The following is an 18,666-nucleotide window of genomic DNA, read 5'->3' as shown; positions in this document are numbered from 1 at the left end:
TTTGATCTCGGGTCGGTCTCAGAGCTGTTTAATATTTATAATTTAAATACTGAGCTAATTTTGAGTAGACCCCAGTGACATTTGAATCTACGACCCCTGGTTTATTAGACCAGTGCTCTAACCCCTGAGCTATGGAGGCACCTGCCCTGGGAAATACAGGGGAAGGAGCAGGAAAGAGAGGGGAAGGGAAAAGAGAGAGTGGAAGGAGTGAGAGAGAGGGGAAGGGGAGAGAGAGGGGAAGGGTCGAGAGATAGTCAGGTAGGGGAAAGATAGGGAGGGAGGGGGAGAGAGCGGTGAAGGAGTGAGAGAGCAACGAAGGAGTGAGAGAGCGGTGAATGGGAGAGAGGGGGAAGGGAGAGAGGGGTAGGAGTGAGAGAGAGTATAACGAGTGTTTAAGAGCGGGAAGGGGACTGGGGGGAAGGGGAGAGAGGGGGAAGGGGAGAGAGCGGGGTAGGGGAGAGAATGGGGGAGGGGAGAGCATGGGGAGGGCGAAAGGGAGAGAGTGGGGAATGGGCCAGAGGGGGAGGGAGAGAGTCTGATGGGAATGGGGAGAGCGAGAGCGAGGGAAGGAGAGAAAGGGAGGAGGGAGCGAGTGAGGGAGGGAGACAGGGGAGGAGAGAGAGAGAGTGGCGGAGAAAATGAAAAGGGAGAGGGGAAGGACCAACAGTGGACGGAGAGAGGGGGTAAGGGGAGAGAGAGGGGGGAGGGGAGAGAGAGAGTGAAGCAAAGAGAGGGAGGGGGAAGGGGAAGAGGGGGGGGAAAGGGGAGAGAGAGAGAAGCAGAGAGAGAAAGTGGGGAAGAGGAGAGAGAGGGGAATGAGTGATAAAGAGAAACGGGGAAAGTGAGAGAGAGGGAACGAGTAAAAAGAGGCAGAATGTGTAGTGATGGGTAAAGCAGGGAGAGAGGGAGAAGGGGAAAGGACGGCTAAGGGGGCAAAATGAGAACAGGAGAGTCTTCTGTTTCAGTGTCGGTCTCAGAGCTGTTTAATATTTATAATTAAAGTCTTTGTTAATTGATGGTGAATTTAAATACTGAACTAATTTTGAGTAGGCCCCAGTGAGATTTGAACTCACAACCCCTGGTTTACAAGACCAGTGCTCGAACTCCTGAGTTATGGAGCCACATGTTTTGTGAAAAACAGGGGAAGGAACAGGAAAGGGAGGGGAAGGGAAAAGAGAGAGTGGAAGGAGTGAGAGAGAGGGGGAAGGGGAGATTGAGAGGGGGGAATGGGCCAGAGGGGGAGGGGGGACAGTCTGATGTGAAAGGGGAGAGCGAGAGCGAGGGAAGAAGATAAAGGGAGGAGGGAGAGGGCGAGAAGTGTGGAGACAGGGGAAGGGAGAGAGAGAGTGGGGGGGAAGGGGAGGGTGAGCGGCAAGGGGAGAGAAATGGGGAAGGGGAATGGGAGAGAGAGGGGGGAGGGGAGAGAGATGGGGGGAAGGGGAGACAGAGGGGAAGGAGAGAGATAGCGAGGGAAGGAGAAAGGGAGAAGGGGGAAGGTGCAAAAGCGACGGGGGAAGAAGAGAGAGAGTGGGAAGGGGAGAAGAGATTGAGGGATGGGAGAAGAGGAGCGAGAGGGGAAGGGGAGAGAGGGGGAAGGAGAGAGAGGGGAAGGAGAGAGAGGGGAAGGAGAGAGAGAGGAGGAATTGGGTAGAGGAGAGAAAGGGAATGGGTGAGAGAGAGTGGGGAAGGGGAGAGAGTGGGGAAGGGGAGAGAGGGGAATGAGTGATAAAGAGAAACGGGGAAAGCGAGAGAGCGTAAAAAGAGGCAGAATGTGCAGTGATTGGGATAGCAGGAAGAGAGGGAGAAGGAGAGTTTTCTTTCAGGGTCGGTCTCAGAGCTGTTTTATATTTATAGCTTTTGTGAACTAACAGTGAATTTAAATACTGAGCTAATTTTGAGAAGGCCTCAGTGAGACTTGGACTCACGACCCCTGTTTTACTCAACAAGTGCTCTAACCCCTGAGCTATGGAGCCACCTGCTGTGGGAAATACAAGTGAAGGAGCAGGAAAGAAAAAGAGAGGGAGGAGAAGGGGAGAATGGGAAAGGAGAGAGCGAGAGCAAGGGAAGGAGAGAAAATAAGAACTGAACAACAGTGGAAGGGGAGACATGGAGGAAGAGAGAGAGAGAGAGAGTCGATGTTATTGCATGGTCAGTCTGGGAGCTGTTTAACATTTAGAATTAAAGCTCTTGTTAATTGACGGTGAATTTTGAGTCGGCCCCCAGTAAGATTTGAACATACAACCAATGGTTTATAAGTCTGCTGTTCTAACCCCTGAGCTACTAAGCCGCATTTACAGATGACAACAGGAAAGGAGTAGGAAAGAGAGGGGAAGGGGAAAGAGTGGGGGGAAGGAGTTAGAGAGAGAGAGGAAGGGGAAAGAGAAACAGTGGGATGGGGAGAGAAAGGGGGAGGGGAGAGAGAGAAGGGGAGAGAGGGTGGAGAGAGTGGGTAGGGGAGAGAGAGAGAGGGGGGAAGGTGAGAGGGTGAGGCGAGGGAGAAGGGAGAGAGTGAGAGAGGGCAATGAGTGAGAGACGGGGAAAGCGAGATAGTGGGAAAGGGAGAGAGGGGTAAAAAGATGCAGAGCGGGTCATGATGGGTGTTATATCTGTAAATCTGTAAATACCTTGTGTAACCACCAGAGGGCTCATCCCCCGAAGTCCCAAGGGCTCCCACAATCCCTTGGGAGCACCTGTATTTCAGGAGGCCTCACAGGCTGGAGAGGCACTCTGGAGACCTGTAATAAAAGACTAAGGTCACACTTTGCTTTGAGCCCGCAGTATCTGGTCAGACACTTTATTCATACACAACAACTGGCGACGAGATACAGATGACGAACCCAATGATACAGAGAACAGCGGGCATCCTGGAGAAATTTTCGGAGGGAGATGATTGGGAAACCTTCGTGGAGCGACTCGACCAATACTTCGTGGCCAACGAGATGGAAGGAGAAACGAACGCTGCCAAACGAAGGGCGATTCTCCTCACCGTTTGCAGGGCACCAACGTATGGCCTCATGAAAAACCTGCTTGCTCCAGCGAAACCCACAGAGAAATCGTACGATGAGTTGTGCACACTGGTCCGGGAGCATCGGAACCCGAAGGAAAGTGTTCTGATGGCGAGGTACCGGTTCTACACGTACAAGAGGTCTGAAGGCCAGGAAGTGACAAGCTATGTCGCCGAGCTAAGGGGCCTTGCAGGACATTGCAAATTTTGAAGGACATTTGGACCACATGCTCAAGGACTTCTTTGGACTTGGCATTGGCCACGAAACTGTACTTCGCAAACTTTTGACTGTAGAGACCCCAACCTTGAGTAAGGCCATAGCGATAGCCCAGGCGTTTATTGCCACCAGTGACAATACTAAGCAAATCTCTCAGCACACAAGTGCTGCTACAAGTACTGTGAACAAAGTGATGTTGTTTTATAAACCTTTTATGATGGGGGGAGAGAGAGGGGGGAGGTGGGGAGAGGGAAAAAGAGGGGAAGGGGAGAGAGAGGGAGAAGGGGGGAGTCTGAAAGGAAAGGGAAAAGTGAGAGCGAAAGTGAAAAGGCAGAGGCAGAAGAGAGTGCCAGAAATGAGAGATGCATATTTAAATACTAAATTAAGTTTGAGTTGGCCCCAGTAAGATTTGAACCCACAATCCCTGGTTTACAAGACCAGTGTTCTGACCCCTGAGATATGGAGCCACCTGCGTTAATGATGACAGGGGAAGGAGCAGGAAAGAGAGGGGAGAAGTGAGAGGGGAAGGGGAGAGCGAGAGTGGAAGGAGTGAGAAAAAGGGGGAAGAATAGATTAGGAGAAAGAGAGAGAGGCAGCTGAAAGAGAGAGGAAAGGAGTGAGACAGAAGGAAAGGGGAGAGGGGAAGAATCTGAAAGGAAAGGCCAGTGGGAGGAATAACACACAGATATTTAAATACTAAATTGGCCCCAGTGAGATTTGAACCCACAAACACTGGATTACTAGACCAGTGCTCTCACCCCTGAGCGATGGATCCACCTGTTCTGGGAAATAGGGGGGAAGGAGCAGGAAAGAGCGGGGGAAGGGAAAAGAGAGAGTGGAAGGAGTGAGAGAGGGGGAAGGGGAGAGAGCGGTTGGAGTGATAGAGGGAAGATGAGACAGGAGGAAGAGAGAGGAGTATGGGAGAGAGAGGGAGGAGAAGGGGAACAAGAGCGGAAGGAGTAAGAGTGAGGAGAAAGGAAAAGAGAGGGGACGGGTGAGAGAGAGGGAAGGAGTGAGGAAAGAATGAAAGTAGAGAAGGGAAGGAGAGAGGGGGAAGGAGAGAGGGTGAGGCGAGGGAGGGGGAAGGGGGGAGAGGGGAATGAGTGAGAGACGGGGAAAGCGAGATAGCGGGAAAGGGAGAGAGGGGTAAAAAGATGGAGAACGGGTCGTGATGGGGAAGGGAGAGAAAGATTTGGAAGGGGAGAGAGAGTGTCAGAGAGACGAGAAGAGGAGAGGGGGAAGAGTGTGAGGGGAGCCTGTTGTTCCAGGATCGGTCTCAGAGCTGTTTAATATTTATAATTAAACCCCTTGTTAATTGACAGTGAATTTAAATACTGAACTAATTTTGAGTAGGCCCCAGTGAGATTTGAACTCACGACCGCTGGTTTACAAGACCAGTGCTCTAACCCCTGAGCTATAAAAAGAGAGAGTGGAAGGAGTGAGAGAGGGGAAAGGGGAGAGAGAGGGGAAGGAGTGAGAGAGAGGGAAGGGGAGACAGCAAGCAAGAGAAGGAGGTGGAGAAAGAAAGGGATTGGATGGAGAGAAAGAGTGTGTGGAAGGGTGGGGAGAGAGAAGGGAGGGGTGAGTGAGAGGGAGGAGGGGAGAGAGTGGGTGAAGGCGTGAGAGAGTAGTGAATGGGAGAGATGGGGGAAGGGGAGAGAGGGGGGAAGGTGAGAGAGGGGGGAAGGGGAGTGTGAGGGGAAGGGAGAGAGAGGGAAGGATAGAGAGTGAGGGGAGAGAGGTGGAAGGAGAGAGGGTGAGGCGAGGGAAAGGGAAGAGGCAGAGGGGAATGAGTGAGAGACGGGGAAAGCGAGATAGCGGGAAAGGGAGAGAGGGGTAAAAAGATGTAGAACGGGTTGTGAGGGGGAAGGGAGAGAGAGATTTGGAAGGGGAGAGAGAGCGTAAGAGAGACGAGAAGAGGAGAGGGGGAAGGGTGTGAGGGGAGCCTGTTGTTCCAGGGTCAGTCTCAGAGCTGTTTAATATTTATAATTAAAACCCTTGTTAATTGACGGTGAATTTAACTGCTGAACTAATTTTGAGTAGGCCCCAGTGAGATTTGAACTCACGACCCTTGGGGACAGGGAGGAAGAGAGAGGGGAAGGGGAGTGAGAGAGGCGGGGAGGGGAAAAAGAGGGAGGGAAGGGGATAAAGTGGCGAAGGAGTGAGAATGCGGTGAATGGGAGAGGGGGGGCGGAAGAGGCGGGAGAGGAGAGAGACGGAGAAGCGGAGAGAGGGAGAAGGGAGGAAGGGGAGAGAGAAAGGGAAGGGGAGAGAGGGAGGAGGAAGGGGAGAGAGGGTGAAGGGGAGAGATCGCGAGGGGGAAGGGTAGAGAGAGGGAGTGGGAAGGGAAGAGAAGAAAGAGGGAATGGATGAGAGAGAGGGGGAAGGGGAAAGAGAGGGAGGGGAACGGGAGAGAGAGGGGAAGGGTAGAGAGAGGGGGAAGGGGAGGAGAGAGTGAGGGATGGGGAAGAGGATAGAGAGGGAATGGGTGAGAGAGAGAGGGGAGAGAGTGGGGGAAGGGGAGAGGGAGGGGATTGAGTGATAAAGAGAAACGGGGAAAGCGAGAGAGCGGGAAAGAGGCAGAATGTGTCGTGATGGGGAAAGTGACGAAAGGAGAACAGGATAGACTTTTCTTTCAGGGTTGGTCTCAGAGCTGTTTTATATTTATAGCCTTTGTTAATTGACGGTGAATTTAAATACTGAGCTAATTTTGAGTAGGGCTCTCTGAGATTTTAACTCACGACCTCTGGTTTACTAGACCAGTGCTCCAACCCCTGAGCTATGGAGCCACTTGCTTCAGGAAGAACAGGGGAAGGAGCAGGAAAGAGAGCGGAAGGGAAAAGAGAGAGTGGTGAAGGAGTGAGAGAGGGAGGGGGAAAAAGAGTAAGGGAGGAAGAGAGAGGGGAAGGGGAGAGAATGTGTGGAAGGGAGGGAGAGATTGGATGGAGTGAGAGAGGGAAGGGGAGAGAGGGGGAAGGAGTGGTTAGTGGACAGACGGGTTGGGGAGAGAAGTAAGATAGACGAGGAAGGAGAGAGAGGGGAAGGAGTGGGGAGAGAATGAAAGTAGAGAGGGAAGGGGAGAGAGAGGGGGAAGGAAAGAGAGGGGGGAAGGAGAGAGAGAGAGGGGAGAAAATGGGTAGAGGATAGAGAGGGAACAGTAAATAGAGGATGATGTGTGAGAGAGGGGGATGGGGAGAGAGTGGGGAAGGGGAGAGAGAGGGGAAGGGGAGAGAGTGGGGAAGGGGAGAGAGTGGGGAAGGGGAGAGAGAAGGGAAGGGGAGAGAGAGGGGAAGGGGAGAGAGTGGGGAAGGGGAGAGAGTGGGGAAGGGGAGAGAGTGGAATGAGTGAGAAAAGTAGCTGGGGAAACGAGAGAGCGGGAACGAGTAAAAAGGGGCAGAATGTGTAGTGATGGGGAAAGTAGGGAGAGAGAGAAAGGGGACGATAGGGGAGAGAGAGAAGAACAGGAAAGCCTTTTGATCTCGGGTCAGTCTCGTAGTTGTTCAATATTTGTAATTGAAGCCCTTGTTAACTGACATAAAATTAAATACTGAGCTAATTTTGGAAGGCCCCGTTGAGATTTGAGCCCACAACTCCTGGTTTACAAAACCAGTGCTCTAACCCCTGAGCTATGGAGCCACCTACTCTGAGCAAGACAGGGAAGGAGCAGGAAAGAGAGGGGAAGGGAAAAGAGAGAGTGGAAGGAGTGAGAGAGAGTGCGGATAGCGGGGAAAGTGGGTAGAGAGGGAGAAGGGGAGAGAGGGGGAATTGGCCAGAGGTGGAGGGGGAGAGTCTGATGGGAAAGGGGAGAGCGAGTGCGAGGGAAGGAGAGAAAGGGAGGTGGGAGGGGGCGAGACGAGGGGAGGAGAGGGAGAGAATGGGGGTGAAAATTAAAAGGGAGAGGGGAAGGCGTGTGCGACAGTGGTAGGGGAGAGAGAGAGAGAGAGGGAAGGGGAGAGAGAGAGATAGAAGGAGAGAGGAAGGGGAAGGAGTGAGAGAGAGGGAAGGAGAGAGATACCGAGGGAAGGGGAGAGAGACAGGGTGAGGGGAGAGAGTGTGTGCGAAGTGAAGAGAGACAGGAGGAAGGAGAGAGAGAGTGAGGGAAACATAGAAACATAGAAACATAGAAAATAGGTGCAGGAGTAGGCCATTCGGCCCTTCGAGCCTGCACCACCATTCAATGAGTTCATGGCTGAACATACAACTTCAGGGCCCCATTCCTGCTTTCTCGCCATACCCCTCGATCCCCCTAGTAGTAAGGACAACATCTAACTCCTTTTTGAATATATTTAGTGAATTGGCCTCAACAACTTTCTGTGGTAGAGAATTCCACAGGTTCACCACTCTCTGGGTAAAGTAGTTTCTCCTCATCTCGGTCCTAAATGGCTTACCCCTTATCCTTCGACTGTGACCCCTGGTTGTGGACTTCCCCAACATCGGGAACATTCTTCCTGCATCTAACATGTCCAGTCCCATCAGAATTTTAAACATTTCTATGAGATCTCCTCTCATTCTTCTGAACTCCAGTGAATACAAGCCCAGTTGATCCAGTCTTTCTTGATAGGTCAGTCCTGCCATCCCGGGAATCAGTCTGGTGAACCTTCGCTGCACTCCCTCAATAGCAAGAACATCCTTCTTCAGATTAGGAGACCAAAACTGTACACAATACTCCAGGGGAGAGAGACAGGGGGAAGGGGTGAGATAGGGGAAGGAGAGAGAGAGGGAAGGGGAGAGAGAGAGAGGGGAAGGAGAGAGAGAGAGAAGAAAATGGGTAGAGGAGAGAGAGGGAACAGGTGAGACAGAGGAAGATGTGTGAGCGAGGGGGAAGGGGAAAGAGTGGGAGGGGAACGGGAGAGAGTGAGGAAGGAGAGAGAGTGGGGAGGGGGAGAGAGAGGGGAAGGGGAGAGAGTGAGGAAGGGGGGAGAGTGGGGAAGGGGAGAGAGTGGGGAACTGGAGAGAGTGGGGAAGGGGAGAGAGAGAGGAAGGGGAGTGAGTGGGGAAGGAGAGAGAGTGTGGAAGGGGACAGAGAGGGGAAGGTGAGAGAGTGGGGAAGGGGAGAGAGAGGGGAAGGGGAGGGAGCGGGAAGGGGGAGAGGGGAATGAGTGAGAGACAGGGAAAGCGAGAAAGGGAGAGAGGGCTAAAAAGATGTAGAATGGGGAAAGGCGGAGAGAGATTTGGATGGAGAGAAAGTGTAACAGAGATGAGAAGAGGAGAGGGGAGGCATGTTGTTCCAGGGTCGGTCTTGGAGCTGTTTAATATTTATAATTAAAGCCCTTGTTAATTGACGGTAAATTTAAATACTGAGCTAATTTTGAGTAGGCCCCAGTGAGATTTGAACTCACGACCCCTGAAGTTCGGGAGAAAGAGAGAGGGGAAGGGGAGAGAGAGAGGCGGGGAGGGGAGGTGGAGAGAGCAGGGTGGGGGAAGAGGGGAGAGAGAGTTGGGAAGGGGAGAGAGTGGGGAAGATGACAGAGGCGGGAGAGAGTGGGTAGAGAGTGGGGTGGGAGAAAGGAAGAGAGGGGGGAATGGGCCAGAGGGGAAAGGGGAGAGTCTGATGGGAATGGGGACAGCGAGAACGAGGGAAGGAGAGAAAGGGAGGAGGGAGTGGGCTTAAAAAGTGGAGACAGGGGAGGGGAGGGAGAGAGTGGGGGAGAAAATGAAAAGGGAGAGGGGAAGGAGTGAGTGACAGTGGACGGAGAGAGAGGTGGAAGGGGAGAGAGTGGGGGGGAAGGGGAGAGAGAGAGGGGGAAGGGGAAGGAGAGAGGGGGAAGGGTAGTGAGATGGAGGGGAAGAAGAGGGAGAGGGAGGAGGAAATGAGTAGAGAAGAGAGAGGGAACGGATGAGAGAGTGGAAGATGTGAGAGAGGGGGGGGGAATGGGAAAGAGAGAGGGGAAGGGGAGAGAGAGTGGAAGGGTAGAGAGAGGGGAAGAGGAGAGAGAGGGGAATGAGTGATAATGAGAAACAGGGAAAGCGAGAGAGCGGGAAAGAGTAAAAAGAGGCAGAATGTGGAAAGCAGGTAGAGAGGGAGAAGGGGAAAGGATGGGTAAGGCAGCGAAAGGAGAACAGGAGAGTTTTTTGATCTCGGGTCGGTCTCGCAGTTGTTTAATATTTATAATTTACATACTGAGCTAATTTTGAGCAGACCCCAGTGATATTTGAATTTACGACCTCTGGTTTACTAGACCAGTGCTCTAAGCCCTGAGCTATGGAGTCACCTGCCCTGGGAAATACTGGGGAAGGAGCAGGAAAGAGAGGGGAAGGGAAAAGAGAGAGTGGAAGGAGTGAGAGAGAGGGGAAGGGGAGATGGAGAGGCGAAGGGGAGAGAGAGGGGAAGGGGAGAGAGAGAGTCGGGTAGGGAAAAGATAGGGAGGGAGGGGGAGAGAGTGGAGAAGGAGTGAGAGAGCGGCGAAGGAGTGAGAGAGCGGTGAATGGGAGAGAGGGGGAAGGGAGAGAGGGGTAGGAGTGAGAGAGAGTATAACGAGTGTTTAAGAGCGGGAAGGGGAGTGGGGGGAAGGGGAGTGAGGGGGAAGGGGAGAGAGTGGGGGAGGGGAGAGCGTGGGGAGGGAGAAAGGGAGAGAGTGGGGAATGGGCCAGAGGGGGAGGGAGAGAGTCTGATGGGAATGGGGAGAGCGAGAGCGAGGGAAGGAGAGAAAGGGAGGAGGGAGGGAGTGAAAAAAGTGGAGACAGGGGAGGAGAGAGAGAGAGTGGCGGAGAAAATGAAAAGGGAGAGGGGAAGGAGTGACCAACAGTGGACGGAGAGAGGGGGTAAGGGGAGAGAGGGGGGGAGGGGAGAGAGAGGGGGGAGGGGAGAGAGAGGGGGGAGGGGACAGAGAGGGGAAGTGGAAAGAGAGAGGGAAGCAGAGAGAGGGAGGGGGAAGGGGAAGGGGAAGCGGGGGGAAAGGGGAGAGAGAGGATGAAGGGGAGAGAGAAGGCGAAGGGGAGAGAGAGGGGGAAGGGGAGTGAGAAGGGGGAAAGAGAGAGAGAGGGGGAAGCGGAGAGAGGGAGGGGGAAGGGGAGAGATAACGAGGAAAGGGGAGAGGGAGAAGGGGGGAAGTGGATTGAGAGATGGGGAAGGGGAGAGAGGGAGGGAAGGGGAGAGAGACGGGGAAGGGGAGTGAGAAGGGGGAAAGGGAGAGAGACAGGGGAAGGGCAAAGTGAGGGGGTAAGGGGAGACTGGGGGAAGGTGAAAGAGAGGGGGGAAGAAGAGAGAGAGGGAGGAAGAAATGGGTTGAGAAGAGAGAGGGAACGGATGAGAGAGAGGAAGATGTGAGAGAGAGAGGGGGAATGGGAAAGAGAGAGGGGATGAGGAGAGAGAGGGGGAAGGAGAGAGAGACCGGAGGAAGGGGAAAGAGAGGGACGAGAAGGAGAGAGAGAGGGAGGAGGAAATGTGTAGAGAGAGAGAGGGAACGGATGAGAGAGAGGAAGATGTGATACAGAGGGGGAAGGGAAAAAGAGGGGAGGGGTAGGGGAGAGAATGGGGAAGGGGAGAGAGAGGGGGAAGGGGAGAGAGAGGGGAATAAGTGATAAAGAGAAACAGGAAAGCGAGAGAACGGGACAGAGTAAAAAGAGGCAGAATGTGTAGTGATGGGTAAAGCAGGGAGAGAGGGGAGAAGGGGAAAGGACGGGTAAGGGGGCAAAGGAGAACAGGCGAGTCTTCTGTTCCAGGGTCAGTCTCAGAGCTGTTTAATATTTATAATTAAAGCACTTGTTAATTGATGGTGAATTTAAATACTGAACTAATTTTGAGTAGGACCCAGTTAAATTTGAACTCACAACCCGTAGTTTACTTGACCAGTGCTCTAACCCCTGAGCTATGGAGCCACCTGCTGTGGGAAAAACAGGGGAAGGAGCAGGAAAGAGAGGGGAAGGGAAAAGAGTTAGTGGAAGAAGTGAGAGAGAGGTGGAAGGGGAGAGAGAGAGGGGAAGTGGAGATTGAGAGGGGGGAATGGGCCAGAGGGGGAGGGGGAGAGTCTGATGGGAAAGGGGAGAGCGAGAGCGAGGGAAGAAGATAAAGGGAGGAGGGAGGGGGCGAGAAGAGTGGAGACAGGGGAAGGGAGAGAGAGTAGGTGAGAAAAAGAAAAGGGAGAGGGGAAGGAGTGAGCGACAGTGGAAGGGGAGAAAGAGTGGGAAAGGGAGAGAGAGAGGGGGGAAGGGGAGGGAGAGAGGGAAGGGGAGAGAAATGGGGAAGCGGAAGGGGGGGAGGGGAGAGAGATGGGGGGAAGGGGAGACAGCGGGGAAGGAGAGACATTGCGAGGGAAGGGGAGAGGGAGAAGGGGGAAGATTCGAGGGCCACGGGGGAAGGTGAGAGAGAGAGGGAAGTGGAGAAAATGAAAAGGGAGAGAGGAATGAGTGAGCGAAAGTGGAAGGGGAGAGTGAGGGGGAGAGAGAGATGGGGGAAGGGGAGACAGCGGGGAAGGAGAGAGGGAGAAGGGGAAAGGTGCAAGAGCGACGGGGGAAGGGGAGAGAGAGAGGGAAGGGGAGAAGAGAGTGAGGGATGGGGGAAGAGGAGCGAGGGATGGGGGAAGAGGAGCGAGAGGGGAAGGGGAGAGAGAGGAGGAATTGGGTCGATGAGAGAAAGGGAATAGGTGAGAGAGAGTGGGGAAGGGGAGAGAATGGGGAAGGGGAGAGAGGGGAATGAGTGACAAAGAGAAACGGGGAAAGCGAGAGAGCGTAAAAAGAGGCAGAATGTGCAGTGATGGGGAAAGCAGGAAGAGAGGGAGAAGGAGAGTTTTCTGTCAGGGTTGATCTCAGAGATGTTTTATATTTATAACTTTTGTAAAATAACAGTGAATTTAAACACTGAGCTAAGTTTGAGTAGGCCCCAGTGAGACTTGAACTCACGACCCCTGGTTTACTAGACCAGTGCTCTAACCCCTGAGCTATGGAGCCAGCTGTTCTGGGAAATACAGGGGAAGGAGCACGAAAGAGAGAGGAAGGAAAAAGAGAGGGAGGGGAAGGGGAGATTGAGCCAGACGGGGAGGGGGAGAGTCTGATGGGAAAGGAGAGAGCGAGAGCGAGGGAAGGAGAGAAAGGGAGGAGGGAGGGGGCGAGAAGAGTGGAGACAGGGGAGGGGAGAGAGAGAGTGGGGGAGAAAATTAAAAGGGAGAGAGGAAGGACTGAGCGACAGTGGAAGGGGAGAAGGGGAGACATGGAGGAAGAGGAGAGAGAGAGTGGATGTTGTTCCAGGGTCAGTCTTGGAGCTGTTTAATATTTAAAATTAAAGCCCTTGTTAATTGACGGTGAATTTTGAGGAGGCCCATTACATTTTGAACATACAACCGATGGTTTATAAGTCTAGTGCTCTAACCCCTGAGCTACTAAGCCACATTTGCAAACGACAACAGGGAAAGGAGTAGGAAAGAGAGGGGAAGGGAAAAGAGAGAGTGGAAGGAGTGAGAGCGAGAGGGAAGGGGAAAGACAGGGGGAAGTGAAAGAGAGAGAGGAAGGGGAAAGAGAGACAGGGGGATGGGGAGAGAAAGGGGGAGGGGAGAGAGAGAAGGGGAGAGAGGGTGGAGAGAGTGGGTAGGGGAGAGAGGGAGAGGGGGGAAGGTGAGAGGGTGAGGCGAGGGAGACGGGAGAGAGTGAGAGAGGGGAATGAGTGAGAGACGGGGAAAGCAAGATGGTGGGAAAGGGAGAGAGAGCTAAAAAGATGTAGAACAGGTCATGATGGGTGTTAGATCTGTAAACCTGTAAATACCTTGTGTAACCACCAGAGGGCTCATCCGCGAATGTCCCAAGGGATCCCACAATCCCTTGGGAGCACCTGTACTTAAGGAGGCCTCACAGGCTGGAGAGGCACTCTGGAGACCTGTAATAAAAGACTAAGGTCACACTTTGCTTTGAGCTCGCAGTATCTGGTCAGACTCTTTATTCATACACAACAACTGGCGACGAGATACAGATGACGAACCCAACGATGCAGAGAACAGCGGGCATCCTGGAGAAATTTTCGGAGGGAGATGATTGGGAAACCTTCGTGGAGCGACTCGACCAATACTTCGTGGCCAACGAGATGGAAGGAGAAACGAACGCTGCCAAACGAAGGGCGATTCTCCTCACCGTTTACAGGGCACCAACGTATGGCCTCATGAAAAACCTGCTTGCTCCAGCGAAACCCACAGAGAAATCGTACGATGAGTTGTGCACACTGGTCCGGGAGCATCGGAACCCGAAGGAAAGTGTTCTGATGGCGAGGTATCGGTTCTACACGTACAAGAGGTCTGAAGGCCAGGAAGTGGCAAGCTATGTCACCGAGCTAAGGGGCCTTGCAGGACATTGCAAATTTTGAAGGACATTTGGAGCACATGCTCAAGGACTTCTTTGTACTTGGCATTGGCCACGAAACTGTACTTCGCAAACTTTTGACTGTAGAGACCCCAACCTTGAGTAAGGCCATAGCGATAGCCCAGGTGTTTATTGCCACCAGTGACAATACTAAGCAAATCTCTCAGCACACAAGTGCTGCTACAAGTACTGTGAACAAAGTGATGTTGTTTTATAAACCTTTTATGATGGGGGGAGAGAGTGGGGGGGAGGGCAAGGAGAGGGAAAAAGAGAGAAAGATAGAGAGAGAGGGAGAAGGGGGAATCTGAAAGGAAAGGGAAAAGTGAGAGTGAGAGTGAAAAGACAGAGGCAGAAGAGAGTGATGCATGTTTAAATACTAAACTAATTTTGAGTAGGCCCTACTGACATTTGAACTCACAATGCCTGGTTTACAAGACCAGTGTTTCAAACCACTGAGCTATGGAGCCGCAGGATTTTGGAATGACAGTGGAAGGAGCAAGAAAGAGAGGGGAAGGGAAAAGAGAGAGTGGAAGGAGTGAGAGAGAGGGGAAGGGGTGAGAGAGTGGGGGAAGGAGTCAGAGAGAGGGGGAAGAGCGAGATAGCGGGAAGGGAGAGAGGGGGAAAGGGGAGAGAGAGTGGGGAAGAGGAGAGGGGGGAGAGTGGGGAGGGATAGAGAAAGAGAGAGAGGGGGGAATGGGCCAGAGTGGGAGAGGAAGAGTCTGATGGGAAAGGGTAGAGCGAGAGCGAGGGAAGTAGATAAAGGGAGGAGAGAGGGGAGCGAAAAAGTGGAGACAGGGGAGGGGAGGGAGAGAGTTGGGGAGAAAATGAAAATGGAGAGGGGAAGGAGTTAGCGACAGTGGAAGGGGAGAGAGAGAGCGGGGGAAGGGGAGAGAGAGAGAGGGAAGGGGAGAGAGAGAGTATGCAAAGGGGAGAGAGAGAGGGGGAAGGAGAGAGAGAGAAAGGGAGGCAAGGGGAAAGAGGGAGGGGGAAGGGGAGAGAGAGAGGAAAGGGGAGAGAGAGAGGAAAGGGGAGAGAGAGAGGCGGAAGGGGAGAGAGAGAGGAAAGGGCAGAGAGAGAGAGGGGGAAGGGGAGAGAGAGAGAGGGTGAAGGGGAGAGAGAGAGGAAAGGGGAGAGAGAGAGAGGAGGAAGGGGAGAGGGGAATGAGTGAGAAAAGTAGCGGGGAAAGCAGAAAGAGACAGAATGCGTAGTGATGAGGAAAGCAGGGAGAGATAGAGAAGGGGAAAGGAAGGGTAAGGAGAACAGGAGAGCATTTGTTCCAGGGTGGGTCTCGGAGCTGCTTAATATTTATAATTAAAGCCATTGTTAATTGACGATGAATTTAAATACTGAGCTAATTTTGAGTCGTCCCATGTGAGATTTGAACTCAATCCCTGGAGAGAGGGAGGAAGAGAGAGGGGAAAGAGAGAGAGAGAGAGAGAGGTGTATGGGGTGGTCCCGGGGGTCAGGTTCACCTCTGACCTTCTAAGCAGTTCGAATTGCCCCCACTCTCTTGGGTTCTAGATTATGGATTAATTTGGGGTGTGATAAAGTGGAAGAGACAACTGGTTTGGTGCAAAAAAAATTTGATTTTATTAAGGATAAGAAAATACAATGTCACTCTTATAATTACACTAATAAAGAACAGTACATCACACATTCAAAGGGGGTACAGTGAAAATTATACCTCCCACCTCCCCATACCTAATCCTAGCTAGGTTAGACTCCAGGGCAGGCAGGGACTATGCTTACCAATCCTTTCTGGTCAGTTAGTGGTAGTTGCCGGTTTCGTGGTTCGTTGGATTCTGTAGGTTCTGCTTGCCGTACCCCGAACGTCAGAGAAGACTTCTTACTGCTCAATCTTCAGTTGGGCTGAGTCCACTGATGCGGTAGGGCGCGTTTTGGATTTGTGGGGTAAGTACGCGTTTTCTTTCGTTAGAAATAGGTTTCAAAGTCCTTTTGGGTAACGTTTTCACCTGTTGGTAGTCAGGCCGAGATTGTAGAGTGGAACCTTTCGATTCTTTGGTTTCTTCCTTGTGAAGTTTTGTTCCGAGGTTGGTCGAACGCGGTGATTTTTAGTGGTACCCACGTTGGCTGTGATCGGTTGCTGCCGCGCAGGTGATGTTCTTACTTCCTTTTTGATTTCAGGACGTCAAGGCTGGAGATGTTAGTTTACAACTGTCGCGTTGGTTTCTCTCCCTTCTTGATGGCCAAGGCATATTATGGCATACCCTTTGTGAAAACAGTTATACTGCAGGAGCTGTCCTTATCTTCGCGCCAAATCAGACCAAAATCCTTTGTTTAATTTTGGTGGGCTCAATAAAAGTTAATATGTCTCGGGTGGGCTGATCTTCTCAATCTGTTTCTTGATGGAAATATTAGCTTGGTAATCACAATGTTCTTTGTGCTTGGTTTTTGCATGCAGGCTAGAGTGGGCCTTTTTATTTATGCATCGGCTGAAAATGGCTTTCCAGGTTCAGGTTGATGGCTGGCCATCTCTGAGTTAATTGTTGCAATGTTAATGTCTCTTGTGGAGAAGGGTTTTTGAGTATCCATTTTCCCCACAATCTATTTTAGTCTCAATGCCCCAAACAGTTTCAATAATCAAACTGCCTTCTTTATTTAGCTCTACTAAACCTGCCCACAGACTTAATTTGTCGTGTAGAATCCCAAATTCGATGAAAGTTTGTAGTTTCTTCCATGAGTATTTTAAGACTTCAAACTTTCTGGTCGATAGTTCCAAGTTAAATTTCCTTTCCAATGAGTCCAAACACTGTGGTGTAGTTTCCCACGAATTTTCCCACGAAGCGAGGGGAAGGGAGACAGCGAGGAAGAGAGGGAGGTGGGGAAAGAGAGGGAGGGGTTGGAGAGAGAGAGTGTGTGGAAGGGAAGGAGAGAGTGGATGGAGTGAGAGAGGGAAGGGGAGAGAGGGGGAAGGAGTGGTTAGTGGATAGAGGGGTTGGGGGAGAGAAGTAAGATAGATGAGGAAGGAGAGAGAGGAAGGAGTGGGGAGCGAATGCAAGTAGAGAGGGAAGGGGAGAGCAAGAGAGAGGAAGGGGAGAGAGAGGGTGAGGCAATGGAGCAAGAGGGGAATGAGTGAAAGACGGGGAAAGCAAGATACCGGGAAAAAGGGTCGTGATGGGGAAGGGAGAATTAGAGTGGAAGGAGGAGAGGGGAAGTGAGAGAGGGGAAGGGGAGAGCGAGAGTGGAAGGAGTGAGAGAGGGGGAAGGGGAGAGCGAGAGTGGAAGGAGTGAGAGAGAGGGGAGGGGAGAGAGAGGGAGAGGAATGGGAGAAAGTGGTGAAGGAGTGAGAGAGAGAGGGAAGGGTAGATTAGGAGAAAGAGAGAGGAGCAGGGGAGAGAGAGTGACGGGGAAAGAGAGGTTAAGGGAAGAGAGGGGAAGGAGTGAGAAAGAGTGAAGAAGAGGAGAAAGCAGAAGGGGAGTGAGACAGGGGGAGGGGTAGAGAAGTGAAGGGGAAGGGAAGAGAGGGGAAGGAGTGAGAGAGAGGGGGAAGGGGACACGAAGGGGAGAGAGGGAAGTGGGGAGGGGAAGGGGAGAGAGAGAGGTGGGGAGAATGTCGAAGGGGGAGAGAGAAGGGAAGGAGTAGGAAAGAGGGAAGAGAGAGGGGAAGGGGAAAGAGAGCGAGGGGAAGGGGAGAGAGATGGGGAAGGGAAAGAGAGGGGAAGGGAGAAGGGAAAAATCTGAAAGGAAAGGAAAGGACAGTGAGAGAAGAGAGTGCGGAGAGAGTGAGAAAGGAGTGAGAGAGAGAGAGGGGGAGGGCAGAGAGAGAGGGAGAACCTGAAAGGAAAGGGAAAAGAGAGAGACTGGAGGAATGGAAATGGGGGAGGAATGAGAGACGGGTATTTAAATAATAAATTAGGCCCCAGTGAGATTTGAACTCACGACCGCTGGTTAACTAGACCATTGCTCTAACCCCTGAGCTATGGAGCTACCTACTTGGAAAAAAAACAGGGGAAGGAGCAGGAAAGAGAGGGGAAGGGAAAAGAGAGAGTGGAAGGACAGAGGGAGAGGGGGAAGCGGAGAGAGAGAAAGGAGGAAGGGGAGAGAGAATGGATGGAGTGAGAGAGGGAATGTGAGTGAGGGAGGAAGAGAGAGGGGTATGGGAGAGAGAGGGAGGGGAAGGGGAGCAAGAGGGGAAGGAGTGAGAGAGAGGAGGAGGGGGAGAGCGGGAAGACGGGAGTGAGAGGGGAAGGGGAGGGGAAGAGAGAGGGAAGGAGTGAGGAAAGAATGAAAGTAGAGAGGGTGAGGCAAGGGGAATGAGTGAGAGACGGGGAAAGCGAGATAGCGGGAAACGATGTTGAATGGGTCGTGATGGAGAAGGGAGAGAGAGTGCAAGAGTGTGAGGAGAGCCTTTTGTTTTGTGGTCGGTCTCGGAGCTGTTTAATATTTATAATTTAAGCCCTTGTTAATTGACATAAATTTAAACACTAAGCTAATTTTGAGGAGGCCCCAGTGAGATTTGAACCCACAACCCCTGGTTTACTGAACCAGTGCTCTAACCCCTGAGCTATGGAGCAACCTGCCGTGATAAAAACAGAGCAAGGAGCAGAAAAGAGAGGGAAAGGGAAAAGAGAGAGTGGAAGGAGTGAGAGAGAGGGGGAAGGGAAAGAGAGGGAGGGGAAGGGGAGAGAGAGTGGATAGCGGGGAGAAGGGGAGAGAGGGAGAAGAGGAGGGAGGGGGGAATGGGTCAGAGGGGGAGGGGGAGTCTGATGGGAAAGGGGAGAGCGAAAGTGAGGGAAGGAGATAAAGGGAGGAGGGAGGGGGCGCGAGAAGAGTGGAGACAGGGGAGGGGAGGGAGAGAGTGGGGGAAAAAATTAAACGGGAGAGGGGAAAGAGTGAGCGATAGGGGAGAGGGAGTGGAAGGGGAGAGAGAGACGGGGAAAGGGAAGAGATTCCGAGGGAAGGGGAGAGGGTGAAGGGTGAAGGGGAGAGATAGGGGAAGGAGAGAGAGGAGGGGGGGAGGAAGATAGGGGGGAAGGAGAGATAGAGAGATGGGAGAAAATGGGTAGAGGAGAGAGAGGGAAGAGGAAATAGAGGAAGATGTGTGAGAGAGGGGGAAGGGGAAAGAGTGGGGAAGGGGAGAGAGAGCGGAAGGATAGACTTTTTTTTCAGGGTCGGTCTCAGAGGTGCTTTATATTTATAGCCT

General features: G+C 52.4%; 3 non-coding genes across 3 annotated transcripts; all 3 read right to left on the bottom strand.

Moving 5' to 3' along the window:
- Positions 1 to 12,034: 12,034 nt before the first annotated feature.
- trnat-agu (transfer RNA threonine (anticodon AGU)) lies at positions 12,035 to 12,107 on the bottom strand. Its single transcript has one exon. It is a non-coding gene; the product is annotated as a tRNA-Thr (tRNA).
- A 5,270-nt stretch (positions 12,108 to 17,377) lies between these two features.
- On the bottom strand, positions 17,378 to 17,450 carry trnat-agu (transfer RNA threonine (anticodon AGU)). The gene has a single exon. It is a non-coding gene; the product is annotated as a tRNA-Thr (tRNA).
- Positions 17,451 to 17,964: 514 nt separating this feature from the next.
- trnat-agu (transfer RNA threonine (anticodon AGU)) lies at positions 17,965 to 18,037 on the bottom strand. Its single transcript has one exon. It is a non-coding gene; the product is annotated as a tRNA-Thr (tRNA).
- Between the last annotated feature and the right edge of the window lie 629 nt (positions 18,038 to 18,666).

This window comes from Pristiophorus japonicus, unplaced genomic scaffold, assembly GCF_044704955.1.
Source record: "Pristiophorus japonicus isolate sPriJap1 unplaced genomic scaffold, sPriJap1.hap1 HAP1_SCAFFOLD_221, whole genome shotgun sequence".
Taxonomy (NCBI): domain Eukaryota; kingdom Metazoa; phylum Chordata; class Chondrichthyes; family Pristiophoridae; genus Pristiophorus; species Pristiophorus japonicus.
This window is presented reverse-complemented; position numbering and strand designations above follow the sequence as displayed.